At 39.1% G+C, this 18,215-nt stretch overlaps 1 long non-coding RNA gene across 1 annotated transcript; it reads left to right on the top strand.

The window, feature by feature from the left end:
* Window positions 1–1,838: 1,838 nt before the first annotated feature.
* Window positions 1,839–16,296, top strand: LOC143655158 (uncharacterized). The gene is made up of 3 exons (XR_013162081.1): window positions 1,839–2,316; window positions 8,514–8,603; window positions 15,893–16,296. It is a non-coding gene; the product is annotated as an uncharacterized LOC143655158 (long non-coding RNA).
* Window positions 16,297–18,215: the final 1,919 nt, after the last annotated feature.

The following is an 18,215-nucleotide window of genomic DNA, read 5'->3' as shown; positions in this document are numbered from 1 at the left end:
TAAAGATTATTAACAAAATCACGTGAAAAGTGTCCTCCAAGAACACAACTCCCAGCAACTTGTCTTGAAAACCTTAGGCCATAAAATTTTTTGAACCTCAGCTCCTTTGTTATATAGACTTCAGCCAGTAGGTGACAGCATTTGACCAGTTTCCCATCAGCAAAACCAGGAACAAAAGAAGAGGGAGGTGAAACAATGAGGCACCCTGAATATAGGAGCTAGGTGAAAAAAAAGTCATTATTTGATTTATAGTCACTATAATGAGATCCCGTATTCATGATGAGCCTTTTAGTGGTGAGGCATGGAGGAATGAACATGTAAACAGGGATGTGAAGCTTGAAGGCAAAATTATCAACCCCTCCCCTTACCCCATCCTGTCCCCACCCCCAGCATGAAGCTTTGCAAAGAAGCCCTAGTTCCTTTTCCATGGGCTGCTTAATACCACGCTCTGTAAAGAATAACAAAGGTAAATTGCAAAATTTTAAAGATTTTCAAAGAATGGATCACAAAGAAACTGTAAGTCATATACTAGTATGGGAAGTTGAGTCATTTTTAAATGACTATAGTTAAATTTATAAAACTTTAAGTTTTCTTAGAATTGTGGGCCTGCAAGGAACTTCACTGAAGCCTCTTTCTCCTTTCTTGTGTCTGCTTGCTCAAACCAGAACTACTCACCTCACTGAACAACCACCCAAATCTAATAGACCTGACTGCCATTATCTCAGCTATCTTTGTTAGTCACTGAGTCCCAGCAGATCCAGAGGCTTGTTTAAAATACCACAGCTAGCAGGTGCCTTAGTCCAGTCCACCTCCCACCAAGCAGGAAGGCATTCGATCCATGCCTTTTATCTGATGGGTTCAAACAAAACAGGGATCCAGATTGTTTTCCAGCAATGCATACAAAGATTTACCTTGATGAAGTGGAGCTGTGACAACTACACTGAACCCACCGGCAGTGACTAAGACATTTAAAACGTGTGTTTTAATGACTTTTTTTGTTTATTTGTTCGTTTTTTAACACAGACAGGCACTGGGAGCTGAACCCGGATCTCCAGCATTGCAGGCGAGAACTCTGCCTGCTGAGCCCCCCCCCATAGCCCACCCTTTAATGATGTTTTATTCTGATTTTTCTAGACTGAGAACCTCTGTTCCTCATTCCACTACCCCACCCAACTAACCTCTTTCCCTGTTTAAGTGGGAGGTGGATTGTTGTGAAATATAAAACCCAAAGCTTCTGACCAGAGCTTCCTGCTCCTTCTGAAGCTTCTCCCAGAGTGACTTCAACCACTAGGCCTCAAAAGAAACAAACAGAAAAAAAAAAATTTATTTAAAGATATCCTTTCTACCATTCCTAACCCATAGCCTCCAGGTAGTGGGGAAATGGGCATAGCAGGGCCTGCTCAGAGTGCCCCTGACGGTATTAAGATGCTCAGTTAACGCTCACTTTTCAACATCTTGAAACTCCCACCCAGGCCATTTGGTAAGGCATGGCCTTCAGAATCAACCAGAATCCAGCAGGGATCCCTGGGACTTGGGCTTGGGAGATATTGGTATGGACAAGAATGAGCTATTAGAACTGACTTTTTAAAGAATCAGCGGCTCCCAAGTGCCTAGTCCAGGCCCAGGTTGAGTCCTTGGTTGGCACCTGGACTGTTTCTGTCTCAATCGCCAAACATTCACATCTACGTCATTTCTGAAGCAACTGTGGAGCTTCTGCCAGCTCTTTCCGCTCCTGGGGCTCTTGCACGTCCAAACATCTGTGTCTGAGGTTTCTCCAAAATATTTCCCCTTTTCAAGGGCTCTAGTAAACTAATCAAGACCCACCTGGAATGGGCAGAGTCACACCTCCATCTGATCAAAAGGCCACACCCACAATTCAGTAGGTCAGTCTCCACGGAAACAATCTCCACGGAAACAGTCTAACCAAAGGTTTCCACCCTACAGCACCGAACCAGGATTAGAAGAACAAGGTTTTTCTGGGATAGGTAACAGTTTCAAACCAGAACACCATCCTTAAGACAGATTACCTGCCTCCCTTTATTATGGCCACGATGCAATGGGGCAGCTGTTGAGAAGGATGAGATTCTTCTGCAAATCCTGAGTTTCAAGGGTAAATTTGTCAGTAAAGAAAGCAAGAAGTGGACTTCCGGGTCAAGATGGCGGCTTAACAACATGCACATTTTAGTTCGTCCTCCAGAACAACTACTAAATAACCAGAAACAGTACAGAACAGCTCCTGGGGCCACGTCAGTGACCAGACATACAGCGTACCCCGGTCTGGACCAGCTGGACTGGCTGCGAGCACCCCCCAGAACTGTGAGTTCCCAAAGCTGCAGCGGCCAGCGCCCCTCCCCCACAGGCCGCTTCCCTGAGGGGAATGGAAAGAAACTTTATCAGCAGCAGGGGTTGGGCACAATCAAACACCAATTGTGGAACTAATTAACAAATTTTGATTACTAAAAATAGGCCCCCAGCTTAGGTGAACCTGATCAAAGTGGAGGTTGCTCATTTTTGCCCCAGAGCCAAGGGGGCAGGACTGACAGAAAAAGGGGGAAAAAAAAAAGAAGGAAACAGGTTTTCATGGCTGTGTATCTACAAAGGCTTGACTGCCTCTGGATACAGCAGCAGGAAACAGCCAAAATGTCCATCAACAGACAGCTGGCTAAACAAACTGTGACATTTACATAAAATGGAATATTAGGCAGCTGTAAGACAGAATAAAGTTATGAAGTATGTAACACCATGAATGGACCTTAAGGACATTATGCTGAGTGTGATTAGCCAGAAACAAAAAGACAAATACTGTATGGTCTCACTGATATGAACTGACATTAGTGAATAAACTTGGAATATTTCCTTGGTAACAGAGACCATCAGGAGATAGAAATAGGGTAAGATATTGGGTAATTGGAGCTGAAGGGATACAGATTGTGCAACAGGACTGAATATAAAAACTCAGAAATGGGCAGCACAATATTACCTAACTGTAATACAATTATGTTAAAACACTGAATGAAGCTGCATATGAGAATGATAGAGGGAGGAGGGCTGGGGCATAAATGAAATCACAAAGAAAGATAGACGATAAAAATTGAGATGGTGTAATCTAGGAATGCCTAGAGTATATAATGATAGTGACTAAATGTGCAAATTTTTTTTTTTTTTTTTTTTTTTTTTTTTTTAAAGAAAGACAGAGAAGGAAGGAAGGATGGAAGGAAGGAAGGGAGGAAGAAAGGGAAACATCTTTATTTTTATTATATTTTGTTTGTTTGTTCGTTTTTTACATGGGCTGGGGCCGGGAATCGAACCGGGGTCCTCCGGCATGGCAGGCAAGCACTCTTGCCCGCTGAGCCACCGCGGCCCGCCCTAAATGTGCAAATTTTAAAAATGTTTTTGCATGAGGAAGAACAAAAGAATGTCATTACCGCAGTGTGCTGAAAATAGATGGTACTTAATATTTAAAAATTTCAACTAATGTGTGAGACTAAAGCAAAAAATGTTTATTTGGTACAAATCTATACTTTGACTAGTGCATCTCCCAATATAACTTATGTAGATAGTTGATTGAACACCTTAAGTACATGGAACTTTGTATAGGACATGAGATTTTGTTGGTTTGTACAGGTGATGCCCTGATGAATCCCAGAGTGATCTGATCAGTGAGTGGAAAAGTATCTGCAAAGCCCCCTTCAGGGAGTGGTGAGAATGGGGGAAAATTCAACTTCCCCAAGTTGAATTCTTGATATTCTCACAAGCAGTGTGGAATATCACCAAAGCTGCAGGCTGAGCCCCCAGTCTTGGGGTTTGTTCATATGAAACTTAACCCCACAGGGGATAGGTCAAGCCTACTTAAAATTAAGACTAAGAGTCACCCCCAAGACAACCTCTTTTGTTGCTCAGATGTGGCCTCTCTCTCCAGCCAACACAGCAAGCAGACTCACCCCCCTCCCCCTGTCTACGTGGGACATGACTACCAGGGGTGTGGATCTCCCTGGCAGCGTGGGACATAAATCCCAGAATGAGCTGAGATTCAGCATCAAGGGATTGAGAAAAACTCTAGAATGAGCTGAGACCCAGCATCAAGGGATTGAGAAAACCTTCTCGAACAAAAGGGGGAAGAGTGAAATGAGACAAAGTGTCAATGGCTGAGAGATTCCAAACAGAGTTGAGAGGTTATCCTGGAGGTTACTCTTATGCGTTAAGTAGATATCACCTTGTTATCTAAGAGGAAATGGAGAGGCTGAAGGGAACTGCCTGAAAATGTAGAGCTGTGTTCCAGTAGCCATGTTTCTTGATGATGGTTGTATGATGGTGTAGCTTTCACAGTGTGACTGTGTGATTGTGAAAACCTTGTGTCTGCTGCTCCTTTTATCTACCTTGTCAACAGATGAGAGGAACATATGGAATAAAAATAAATAATAGGGGGAACAAATGTTAAAATAGATTTAGTTTGAAATGCTAGTGATCAATGAAGGGGATTAGTAAGGGGTATGGCCTGTAAAAATTTTTTTTTCTGTTTGTTATATTTTTCTGTTTTTTTATTTCTTTTTCTGAATTGATGCTAATGTTCTGGGAAATGATCATGATGATGAATATGCAACTATGTGATGATATTGTGAATTGCTGAGTGTATGTGTTGGGAATGTTTGTGTTTCTTGTAATTTTTTTTAATTAATAAAAAATTTTTTTAAAAAGTAAATTTTCAAAAAAGCCTTCAAAAGAAATAAAATATCCATATAACTCTATTCAGAAACATTTAAAAAAATGAAAAAAATAAATAATAGGGGGAAAATTAATTAATTAATTAATAGTGGGGGAACAAATGCTAAAACAAATCGAGCAGATTGAAATGCTAGTGATCAATGAAAGGAAGTGGTAAGGGGTATAGAAAAAAATAGGGGGAATAAAAGTTAAAATATATTGGGTAGATGGAAATACTATTGTGTCAATGAGAGGGAGGGGTAAGGGGTATGGTATGTATGAGATTTTTCTTTTTTCTTTTTCTTTTTTTTCCTGGCAGGATGCAACTGTTCTAAGAAATGATCATGGTGATGAATATACAACTATGTGATGATATTGTGAGCCACTGATTATACACCAAGAATGGAATGTTCATATGTTAAGAATGTTTGTGTTTGTCAAAGGCTAAAATATTTTGGGTAGATGGAAATACTAGCAATCAGTGAGAGGGAGGGGTCAGGGGTATGGTATGTATGAGGTTTTATTCTTTCTTTTTTTAAATTTCCTTTTCTGAATTGATGCAAATGTTCTAAGAAATGATCATGATGATGAATATACAACTATGTGTTGATATTGTGAGTTACTGATTGTATACCAAGAATGGAATGATCATATAGTAAGTGTTCGTTTTTTGTATGTTGTTATGTTTTAAAAAAATTTTTTTAATTAACAACAAAAAAAAAAGAAAACCAAAAAGAATTCTTAAATATGACAAAGGTTGTAAAATTCTTAGAAAGAAATGATACTTCTGGTCAGAATGAGACAAATTCTTTGTTCTTCTCTTACTTTCTCAGCTCAAGACAAAATTTCATGATTAATTCTTGAGTTAGAGTGAACTAACTTGAGTAATAGAATTTGAAGATGAATAAAACCATAAGAAACAAAAAGCAAGCAAACAAACAAACAAAAAAAAAAAAAAGAAAGAAAGAAGTGTGTTCTTCCATAGAACAAATGTACAACACTATTAGAAAGAGTTATTATAGAATGGTATGTGGGAGAAAATTGCACGTATTGCAAACTATGGACTATAGTTAACAGTACTATCCTAATATTCTTTAAAAAGGTACCACACCAAAGCAAGGAGTCAGTAATGGGGAGAATAAGGGGTATGTGATATTTGGGGTTTTCTTTTTTCTTTTTCTCTTTTTTTTTGAGTAATGAAAATGTTCTACAATTGGTCACAAGGATGAATGCACAACTATGTGATGATACTGTGGGCCATTGATGTATACTTTGGATGGATTGTATGGTATATGAATATATCTCAATAAAATTGCATTTTTAAAAAAGCAAAAAGGGGGGTGGGAAGACAATGAAACACACCTATGTACTTCTATGTAGGTTCAAAAAAATGGGGAGTTTATAAGCAGACAATATACAAATAAATGTCTGTTTGTGTGTGTGTGTGTGTCTGAATATGTATGGAATATTTCTGAAAGACTCTGTAAGAATCTGATGCGTGTGATTGCTTGGCAGGGGGTGGTTACCAATTGGGAGACTAGGGATATGAAGTGAGAGAAAGAAAAATGTCAGTGTATAACCTTCTGTACTATTTGATTTTTTTTTTTACCATATGCGTGTATGACTTTTCAACAAGAACAGCACAAAAGTTTTATTTTAAGGCCTTGATCTATAATGTTACTGTTCTTGGGAGGATTTGAATTTTAACATGGTATCTTCAGCTCAAGGCATCTATCTGTTACTGAAAGAACTTCAGGTGACTGCTTATCAGGGTACAGAATGTATTTTGCTTAGAAGGTCTTTCATAACAATTCTGAAATTATAATGACAGTTCAAGGGTATCCCCATAGATTTCTCAGGGGAAGAGAGTGGTGAGTTATACTTGTGTTTGGGCAGCTCTCCAGCAACAGAATGTCCTGGTCAAGCAGGTGACCGTGACCTTTACTGCCCCTCCGCAAGGTGAAACCTTGCTCTCCCCAAGTCAAGGGAGACAAGTATTTTTAACCTTGGTATTGGCTTACAGAGGGTTTCAAGTATTCTCTGGGGTGTACTATGAGACAAGGAAACTGAGATACAACACAGACTCCTTCACCCCATCTCAGTGTGCTGGTTTTATGCATCATGAAGCATTGGACCATAAAAACTGTAATGAATAACTACTGCACTTCCCCCAGAAACTCTTTGGACTTTGTTTCATTTATTTGCTTGTTTCTGACACAGAGGTGCAGTGCAGAGATGGGCTTTTAACCCCACCTCCTAGCCGCCTTGGGAAGGGGATAGAAAAATTACCACCATATCATCTGCCTTAACTAGAACAGGAAGAGAAACCAGATGTGTGCCTATTACAAAAGAACTAGAAATACAGGTAGGCTATTTAGGTCCTCTTCATAAGGCAGCCTGCATTAGTCATAAGCTCTAATGGCACATGCATGAGACAAATCAAGTCAACAGGAAATTGACCATGTTGTCTATGAGATGAAGACAAAAGCTGAAGTACATACATATGTGACACAGAAAGATTCTTTGGAAATTGGGGGAGGGTGGAAATTTTACTCCTTTAACAAAAGAAAGTGTGAAGGGATACTGATTTACAGATTTATTTACAAAAAAAAGGATGCAAACATAACCACTCACATAAATATATGTCCCCACAGGCCACCAGCTAAGCAACTGCTGAGCTAGAAAGTACCTGCAGTCCAGGTTCATTTGGGGATTTAAATCTACGCTTAAACAGGTAGTGAGTCTGGTTCAAAAGAGAAACATGATAGGAATATGAGTCTAAACAGAACGCCAAATTCTGATTACAGGACTGCATGACCCTTTGATTCCATGGTCTTTCACATAATGAGGCCCATTCAAGTATTTTAAATCAAATTCAATCTAGGTTTTTTGGGTCCACACTGGTCTCAGAATAAATGTGAATTCCTAGTCAGTAGTTCTCACAGGTCAGGGTAAATTGAGAACTGGCTTCTCTCCTATCAACTGGCAAAGAATGCTTCCAGTAGCAAGGCAGGGACAGGGTAATTCCACAGTTTATAGCTGTAGGTTTTGCTCTAAATTCCAAATGCTTGTTTGGACGTGCCCCACCCCCACAGGGAGCCCCTCAGGGCTGAAAGGGAGCAGGACTTCTTCCAGACTTCAGAGTTACCTCAGGTGACTTCTCTCAGCTGTGGTATCTCTCCATCTCAGGTCTCCATTCCTGCCTTCCCACCCTCTTCAGCTTTCTGACTACTCAACTTCTTTTCTCACTGATCATCTCATCTCAGTTAGCTTTTTAAAAAATAGAGCACTCTGAAGGGTTACAGACTGTGCAACAGAACTAGATACAAAAACTCAAAAATGGACAGCACAATAGTATCTAATTGTAATGTAATTATGTTAAAACACTGAATGAAGCTGCATCTGAGCTATAGTTTTTTTTTGTTTGTTTGTGTTTTTTGTTTTTTTCCTTTTTTATATATATATTTTTTATTTTTATTATTTTTATTTTTTCTCTATATTATCATTCTATATCTTTGTCTGTTGTTTTGCTAGTTCTTTTCCTAAATCGATGCAAATGTACTAAGAAATGATGACCACACATCTATGTGATGATATTAAGAATTACTGATTGCATATGTGGAATGGAATGATTTCTAAATGTTGTGTTAGTTAATTGTTTTTTAATTAATAAAAAAAAAATTCACCTGTGGGGGGGAACAAAAAACAAAACAAACAAAAAAAATAGAGCACTGAAATAATAAATTATGACCACATAGCTACATAATTATGAAACCATAATTTTTCACTTATTTTCTTCTTTATTTCTGCAGCTATAGGAAATGGCACAAATTGCAGAAAACCTGAAATCTCAGATTGGTAATTTTTGAAATTGGAATTCATCTACACACTAAATCCCCCTGGTAAGAGACTTCGCATAGCTGTGGACGAACACCTATTGCCACATAGACTGAACTAAACAGTCTTAGGTTCTTCCGTCTTGCTTCTTAACTTGAAGAGGAATTTGGAAACCATTGCAAATAAACTGCTTGAGTCACACAGCAGGTGACTGTATTTTCCTTTCCCATGTGAGGCGGTGCAAGATAAATTTAGTTCCTATTATTTTTGTTGTTTCTCAGGAAAAGTGGGACTTGCAAGATAAATTAGGATTACCGATTTGATCCACTTCTATTTCTATTTCCTTCGGGGATGTTTCTGACCAATAATGAAAGATCTTTTCATTAACTACTCAAAAGATCTCTGCAAATCAGGCCTGACACATGAACTTTTTTTGGTTAAAACATATTTGGACTACTTGCTAACCACAAGCGATCACATGGTTTGTGCAGTCTGTTTGATGTCATAGTAACAGAAGGCAGATTTTTGGCCCTTTGTTTTTCATTTTATGTTAGTCATTCCATAAACACTACATCAGTGTTCTGCTGTGTCTGGTGGTGCACTGTGAGCTGTGAGAAAGATGTAAGATTTGGCCTCTGTCTTCCAAGGACTTCAGCTTTATGAAAATAGCTGGTGACTAATTCTAGGCTTCCCTAAACGGCAATCCACAATGTGTGTGCACGTGCGTGTGTATGTGCTAAGAGTTTAATGAGGGGAAGGACTGCCTAGGGAGAAGATTGCTCAGTGAGATACCATAGAAGAGGGTTGAGTTAAATCGGAACTTAAGAAAGCCACATACCAATCAAAAACAAAAAGACAAACAAGCCTATTTTTAAATAGGCATAAGAGTTGAAGAGACATTTATCCAAAGAAAACATACAAATGGCCAAAAAGCACATGAAAAGATGTTCCACATCATTAACCATTAGAAAAATGTAAATCAAAACTACAATGACACCATTTCACATTCATTGGAATGGCTATTATTCTAAACACAGAAAATAGGTCTTGGAGAGAATGTGGAGAAATAGAAACACTCGTTGTTGGTGGGAAAGTAAAATCGTAGAGCTGCTATGGAAAATAGCTTGGTGGTTCCTCAGAAAGCTAAGTATAGAATTACATGTGACCCAGCAATTCTACTTCTGGGTAAATACCCAAAAAAATTGAAAGCAGGATCTCAAATAGATATTTGCACACCAATGTTCACAGGAGCATGTGCTAATTTGAAACTGTTGTGTACACCAGAAAAGCCATGTTCTTTAATTCTGATTCAGTATTGCTGGGTGGGATCTTTTTTGATTAAGCTGTTTGCATGGAGATATGATCCACTCAATTGTGGGTAGGACCTTTTGATTAGGTGGTTTCCATGGAGATGTGTCTCTACCCATTCAAGGTGGGTCCCTTACTAGAGTCCTTTAAGAGGGAACCATTTTGGAAAAAACTTCAGAGCCAACACAGAGACATATACAGATGCAGAAAGCAAACTAGAAGGCAAAGGACCAACAGATGCTAAGAGAGGAAACAACTGGCATCAGAAACTTGGAAGCACAGAACTGGGAACAAGGACCAGCAGACCCAGTCATATGCCTTCCCATGTGACAGACATCAAGCTTTTCTCGAGTCAAGGTATCATTATCTGGATTCCTTAGTTTGGACATTTTTATGCTCTTAGAACTGTAAATTTGTAACTTAATAAATTCCCTTTTTAAAAGCTATTCCAGAGCAGATGTCTTCAGGGAGAGTCGCCATGGTTTCCTGCTTCAACAGTGCTTGAACGGAACCAGCGCTCGCCCCCGCCAACCACAACCCGGAGCAGCCTTCAGACACCTCTCCAGCACCGCACAGCCACCACCAACTCTCCTCAACTGCCCACCATGACAATCATGTCCCATCGCAGGTATGCCAGAACTACAACCAGGACTCAGAGGCCACCATGAGCTGCCAGATCAACCTGGAGCTCTACACCTCTTATGTCTACCTGTCAATGCCTTACTACTTTGACCACGATGATGAAGCTTTGAAGAACTTGGCCAAATATTTTCTTCACCAATCTCATGAGACGAGGGAACATGCTGAGAAACTATGAAGCTGCAGAACCAACGAGGTGGCCAAATCTTACTTCAAGATATCAAGAGACCAGAACAAGACGACTGGGAGAGTGGGCTGAATGCAATGGAGTGTGCATTACACTTGGAAAAAAGGGTCACTGCTGGAACTGCACAAAGTGTCCACTGACAAAAACGATCCCCATTTGTATGACTTCATTGAGACACATTACCTGAATGAGCAGGTGAAATCCATCAAAGAGTTGGGTGGCTAAGTAACCAACTTGTGCAAGATTGGGGTCCCGGATTCTGGCTTGGCAGAGTGTCTCTGGGTCTTTGCCCTTATGTCCTCTGAGTATATACCTAGCAATGGTATTGCTGGGTCATATGGCAACTCTATATTCAGCTTTTGAGGAACCACCAAACTGCCTTCCACAGTGGTTGCACCATTTGACATTCCCACCAACAGTGAATAAGTATGCCTCTTTCTCCACATCCTCTCCAGCACTTGTCATTTTCTGTTTTGTTGATAATGGCCATTCTGGTTGGTGTGAGATGATATCTCATTGTGGTTTTGATTTGCATTTCTCTAATGGCCAGGGACGTTGAGCATCTCTTCATGTGCCTTTTCGCCATTTGTATTCCCTCTTCTGAGAAGTGTCTGTTCAAGTGTAATGAAACATAATTTTAATTGCATCAGTAAGCTGGAAGGAAGTAAAAGAAATTTCTATAGGGTAGAGATTAAAATGTAAAATGAAAATAAATGATAGGTAGATAGATGGATAGATAGAGAGGTGGTAATGAGTGGATGGATGGATGGATGGATGATGGGTGGATGGATGGATGATGGAGAAACAGATAGAGGATAGATAGATAGATGATAGATAGATAGATAGATAGATAGATAGATAGATAGATAGATAAAAAATGGGAACCCTATGAAAATGTCCAAACTAAGGCATCTGTGCTGGTTTGAAAGGAAGTATGCCCCCTAAGAAAAGCCATGTTTTAATATAAATCTCATTTCTTAAAGGTAGAATAATCCCTATTCAGTACTGTATATTTGAAACTGTAATGAGATCATCTCCCTGGTTGATGTGATTTAGTTAAGAATGGTTGTTAAACTGGATTAGGGGATGACATGTCTCCACCCATTTGAGTGGGTCTTGATTAGTTTCTGAAGTCCTATAAAAGAGGAAACATTTTGGAGATTCAGAGACACTCAGAGAGAGAGCAGAGAATGCTGCAGCACCATGAAGCAGAGAGTCCACCAGCCAGCGACCTTTGGAGATAAAGAAGGAAAACGCTTCCCGGGGAGCTTCATGAAACAGGAAGCCAGGAGACCAAGCTAGCAGATGACACAGTATTCACCATGTGCCTGTCCAGCCGAGAGAGGAGCCCTGACTGTGTTCGCCATGTGCCTTCTCACTTGAGAGAGAAACCCTGAACTTCATCGGCCTTCTTGAACCAAGGTATCCTTCCCTGGATGCCTTTGATTAGACATTTCTATAGACTTGTTTTAATTGGGACATTTTCTCAGCCTTAGAACTGTAAACGAGCAACTTATTAAATTCCCCTTTTGAAAAGCCATTCCATTTCTGCTATATTGCATTCTGGCAGCTAACAAACTAGAACAGCATCCAAGGAAAGATACTTTAATTCAAGAAAGGCCAATGTGTCTGGAAAACCTCTGTCAGCTGGAAAGGCACATGGCTGGCATCTGCTGGTTCCTCATTCCTAGGGCTCCATTGCTTTCAGCCTCTGTTCCTGTGGGGGTTCCTCACTTTGCTTCCCCAGGCTGGCTTTCATTGCTTTCCCTTGGCTCTCTCCAGGTCTGGCTTGCTTAACATCTCATGGTGACATCTGCTGGGCTCCAAGAGTCTCAAAATCTCTCTGTCTATGTTCCCCAAGTGCCGGCTTCTGTGTCAGCTCTGCTCTGAAATCTGTGCTGGCTCTCTGTCACTTCTGAGTTTTCTGTCATTTCTGGCTCTCTCCAAAATGTTTCCTCTTTTATAGGATTCCAGTAATCTGATCAAAGGCCACCTTGAATGGGTGAAGTCACATCTCCTTCTAATCAAAAGTCACATTCACAATTGGGTGTGTCACATCTCCATGAAGATAATCCAATTAAAAGATTCCAACCCACAGTATTGAATCAAGATTAAAAAGAGAAGGCTCCCCTCACAAGATTGAATCAGGATTAAAACATGGCTTTTCTGGGGTGCATAATATTTTCAAACCAGCCCAGAGTATAAGATAATGATAAATGAAAAGATTAAAGAAATAAAAGTTGGAATCCAAAAGAGAGGAAGGAAGGGAGGGAGGGAGGGAGGAAGGGAGGAAGGGAGGAAGGAAGGAAGGAAAAGGAAGGAAAAGGAAGGAAGGAAGGAAGGAAGGAAGGAAGGAAGGAAGGGAGGAAGGAAGGAAAAGAAAAGAAAAGAAAAGGAAGGAAGGAAGAAAGAAAGAAAGAAACGATGAAAAATGACTGGTGGGCATGTAAAATGGTTTAACCTCTGTGGACAACAGTTTTGTCATTCCTCAAAAACTTTAATATAGAATTACAATATGACCCAACAGTTCTATTCTTAGATATATAATGGAAAGAATTGAAAACAGGTACTCAAATACTTGCACATGCATGTTCATAACAGCATTATTTGCAATAGCCAAAAGGTAGAAGCAACCTAAATGCCAATCAGTGGATAAAAGGATAAACAAAAATGTGGTATAATCATGCAATGGAATATTATTCAACCATAAAAAGGATTGAAATACCGATACATGCTACAACATGATGAACCTCAAAAATATTACGCTATGTGAAAGAAGCCTATGATGGCTTGAAGCTATATGTACACAGAAAAGAAAATGAACTTAGATTTAATCCATTCCCATGGTTGCACACCTATTGTAGATAGGACCTTTTGATTAGTTTATTTCAATTGAGATGAGATTCATCGGATTTGAGGTGGGTCTTAATCCTCCTACTAGAGTCCTTTCTAAGAGGATAAAAGGGAGAGAAAACACAGAAAAATAGCCCCAGCAAAGCTGAGAGAGAGAAGCAGCCAGAAACCGAAGCAACAAAACCTGGAAGGGAAGGGAGAGACCAGCAGAGGTTGTCATGTGCCTGGCCAAGTGACAGAGAACTAAGGATGACTGGTAGCTGCTCTTTGGGGAGAAGGCATCGCCTGCTGATGCCTGGAGTTGGACATTGTAGAGACCCAGGGTCCAGGCTCCACCTCCATATTGAGAATAAATTGCTGCACATAGCTGCTTATGTGGCTGGGATAGAAGTTAAAGGTCAACAGAACCCCTCATGGAGAAAAAAATGTATGGTAAACTACTCATCTTGTAAAACATTAAAACTCCTCTCCCCTGATCACTGTTGATAACAAATCTCCAAACCCCTGTGTCATGAGACCCTGCTGAAACTGTTTTCATATCCTATGGAATGTCTTTATCCTAAACCTTTTAAAGCTGCCCTTTGCACTCTCACCTTTACTAAATGCTACCTTCATTTTCCAGATGGCTGCCACTAGAGACCCTTTACTGTTGGTAAGCCCTAATAAAACTCATGTCTGACTCTGTGGCTAGCATGTTCTTTGATTTGGGGGCTGCAATGACCCAAGCACTTCAAGAGCTCGGTTGAAACAGACATTTTCATGGCCTAAGAACTATAAATTGCAAGTTAATAAATCCTCATTGTAAAAGTCAACCCATTTCTGGTGTATTGCATTTTGTCAGCTTTAGCAAACTATAATAAAGCCAGACACACAAATTACATATGGTATAATTCCATTTATATGACATATCCAGAATAGGTAAATCCATAGAGACGAAAAGCAGATTGGTGGTTGCTAGGGGCTGGGGTGAGAGGAATAATGGGGAGTGACTCCTAACTGAGTGTGGGTTTTATTTGGAGGGATAAGAAAAATGTTTTGGAACAAGTTAGAGGTGATGGTTATACAACACTATGAATGTATTAAATGCCACTGGATTGCTCAGTTTAAAATGGCTAATTTTATATTATGTGAATTCTACCTCAATTAAAAAATAGTGACCAGCCTGATTTGAAAAACACCCACATAGAACTTTTAGAAATAAAAATATAAATAGAGGGAAAAATCTCAATGGCTAGATTAAATAGCAGATTAGATATAGTTGAAGCAAAAATTAGCTAACTGGAAGAGAGATCTTAAGAAATTAACTTGAACATAGTACAGAGATAAGAGATAACACATAGAAAAAAAGGAAAATGTTTAACATTTGTCTAATTAATCTCAGAAGGAAAGATCAGAGGGAGTGCAGAAAGTCAACAACAAGATCATTGCTTAAAATTTTCCAGAATAATGAAAGACAAGACAGATATGGTAAGAACAATATATACCAAGCAAGATAATTTTTTAAAAATTGAATCTTAGTTAAAACATAATGAAATCTGCAGAACACCAGAGAAAAAGAAATGATCTTAAAACAGTCAGAGAAAAGACCGATCACCTGCAAAAGAGAAGTAGTTAGAATGACAGTAGACAATTGAATAATACTTTCAAATTTTGAGAGAAAATACCTGGCAACCAAGAACTCTGTATTCAGTAAAACTATTTTCCAAAAACAAAAACGAAATGAAGATATTCCAGATAAAAACTGAATTTATCACCAATAGACATGCACTAAGGGAACTTCTAAAGGATCTTGCCTTAGTTTGAGTTCCATCAGAAACTTTGATATGAATGCAACTAGTTTATTTGAGAGGTGATCCCTGGAAACCATTGTAGGCAAGTGGAGAAGTGACACAGGAAAGGAAAAGAAGTAAAAAAAACGTGCATTATCAACAGGTTACTACCATGGGAAACCAGACTGGGGAACCCTGGAAGCCAGTGTAGAAAATGTCTCAGAGTTTTCCTAATAAAGGGCAAAGGCTGGGTTATCTACCGATTTTCTTCAGCCCTCACTTGAGGGCTGCTCCCAGGAAATACTACCTTCCCTGTATTTCTTGACTGCTCCTGCAGGGGAGAAGGGACTCCAGCAACCAGAACCCTCAGGCAGAGACCCAAGCCCTGAGAGTTGGAAGTTAGTTAAACTTGCCACATTTACTATGAATGTACTCCAGGAAAACAGAAAATGATTGCAGAAGGGGATGGCCTGGCGTGCTATAGAGTATAATGAATCAATAAATTGGTAACAATGTTGATAAATCTAAACTAGCACTGTTAATATAAAATTATAATGTTAGTGTCTAATTTTTTGTTTGTTTTTGCTTTACATGGCAGACATTGGAAATCGAACCCCGGTCTCCCGCATGGCAGGCGAGAACTCTGCCTGCTGAGCCACCACGATCTGCCCAGTATCTAATTTATAGTCCAACATAAAACAAAACAGAAAAGAACTAAAATATTGAACATCAGCATATTTTAAACCAGTGTCTGCATTGTTATTATGGGTAAGGAATAATGGAAGAGAATCAGAAAGGGAAGCCAGAAGCAGTGTGAGATTTCAGAAATGGAAATGCCTGATTAGAGCGGAAGAACCATGGCAGGGAGTGGCTGGAGAGATAAGGCAAGGGGAAGATGAAGAAAAAACTTGAAGACTTAACATTTTATCCTATATGCCAGGAATCCCAATTTTTGTTTTTAATTTTAGGAAACACCCCATCTGTAAAAATGTTTTGAGCCTGTACCCCAATATATAATACTTGTATTGCACCATATATACTTGTACTCCTAACGTGTTTATAAGATAATTTTTTTCAAAGAGAATTTTAAAGATGATAGCTTAAATAATATGATAATATAAATATTTAAAAATATTTGTTCTCTCTAAAAACAGTATTAATAATTTAGCTGTGAACAATAAGATTGGCAGTGATTCATTATTTTGAAAACTTTAATGACAGATCAGTAAACCGTGACACTGGGTTTTAATGGCTGAAAAAAATGGTTTCTCACAAAAGTAAAGTAGACACCGAAGAAGAAGTGTGCTTACTAAATCATGATAATTATTTTTCAATACCACATGCCCATTATGCAAGCATTTTTATTGAAATTCAGCTAAGAAATTTCCATCTTCTCTGATTTCAATCAGTGGTAATAATATACTAATCAGAAGGGGTTGATTTGCAATTTTTTAGCAAATGAGTTTAAAAACCATTGAAACTCTTCATCAAATAACTTCTAAACAGATTTGAAAATTCTGTCTCTGAGTGTTTTAAGCTGGCTCTGCAAGGAAGCTCCGCTGGGAGGGGTACGGAGCTAGAGTGGAGAGATAGGTGTAGAAAGGAGGGGTCTGAGGGCAAATTTGGCAGGATTTAGTGATGGCTTATGGAAAGAGACACGACAGAGAGAAGGAGATGGCAAAAATTGTAAAATCCCTGGTTGAGTTAGGTTATTTTGCAAAAAAATATTCAAAATACCTCAGTTAACAGGAGTTTTTTATAAGGACACACTGAAACCCAAAGACAAGAAATCAGCTTGGTAACTACATTGCTGGCATAATAAGAAAATGTCACTCATGACATTTCCGATACCAAGTAATACTGGTAACCCCACATCAATGCAGGGTTCAACTGCGAATTTCATCAATGGCGGATTTTGTGATTTAGTTCCTCAGAGCCTGCTACTCTCTTGTTTTTTCCCACCCACCCCACAGATAACTTACTCCCCTACTTTCCCTGACTACTTCACAGCTGCTGCTTACTCATGTTTTGTACTGCCTCATGATTTCTCTTTATTGCTTTCTCTGTGTCTCTCTCTAATTCAGTACCAATTCACTTATTCAACATCTTTTCTATATCCCACATTAAAAGTCTCAAAGGGAACGTCTGACTAGTTCAGGCATCACGATATTGAACAAAGGTCTCAGGTAGGGCCAATCCATAGGTCACTGGCAGGTGTTCACCCCTGGGATTGAGAGTCATGTCTCTATAGCAATCTGTGCACACAGAACTAGTCAGAATGGGCTGTGGGCCTACAAACAACTTGAGGCTCTTCAGCTAGGTAGAGAGCAGGCCACTTACACAGCCTGTGTAAAGCAGTCTGGGAGGTGGAAAGATGGGATATTCCAGATGTGGTCTGTTAAATAACAAAGGTCTGTGATATGCATGCGTGAAGTCCTACTTCAAGTACTAACATAGAAAGTAGTAATTAAAAAGCTATTTTTATTAGATAATGAGAATTAAATGCAATACATGATACTGGGTAGGATATCAGAATGGAGGAGAAAAGACTCAAAAGGTTATTATTGGGACATAAGAAAAAAGTTGGAATATAAAATGTAGAGCTTTATATCAATGTTAAATTTCTTAAAGTGCACTTAAGGTGATTATAGAAGTGAACATCCTTGTTCATAGGAAACGTACATGGAATTGTTATGTATTCAAGGAGTAGGATGTGTGTGACTAGCTCTCAAATGTTCAGAACATAGATGATTGACAGATATATAGATGGATTGATAGAATGATATGACAAAGGTGGCAAGATGTTAAAATTGGCAGATTTGAGTATATGGAGAGGTTGGGGATATGTTGGAACTCTCTCTAGGGGCTTGCATTATATTTGCAACTGTCTTATAAGTTTGGAATTATTTTAAAATAAAAAT

The sequence above is a fragment of the Tamandua tetradactyla genome, chromosome 14 (genome assembly GCF_023851605.1).
Source record: "Tamandua tetradactyla isolate mTamTet1 chromosome 14, mTamTet1.pri, whole genome shotgun sequence".
Classification (NCBI taxonomy): domain Eukaryota; kingdom Metazoa; phylum Chordata; class Mammalia; order Pilosa; family Myrmecophagidae; genus Tamandua; species Tamandua tetradactyla.
Note: the sequence above shows the minus strand (reverse complement) of the source record. Positions and strands in the feature narration are given on the sequence as shown.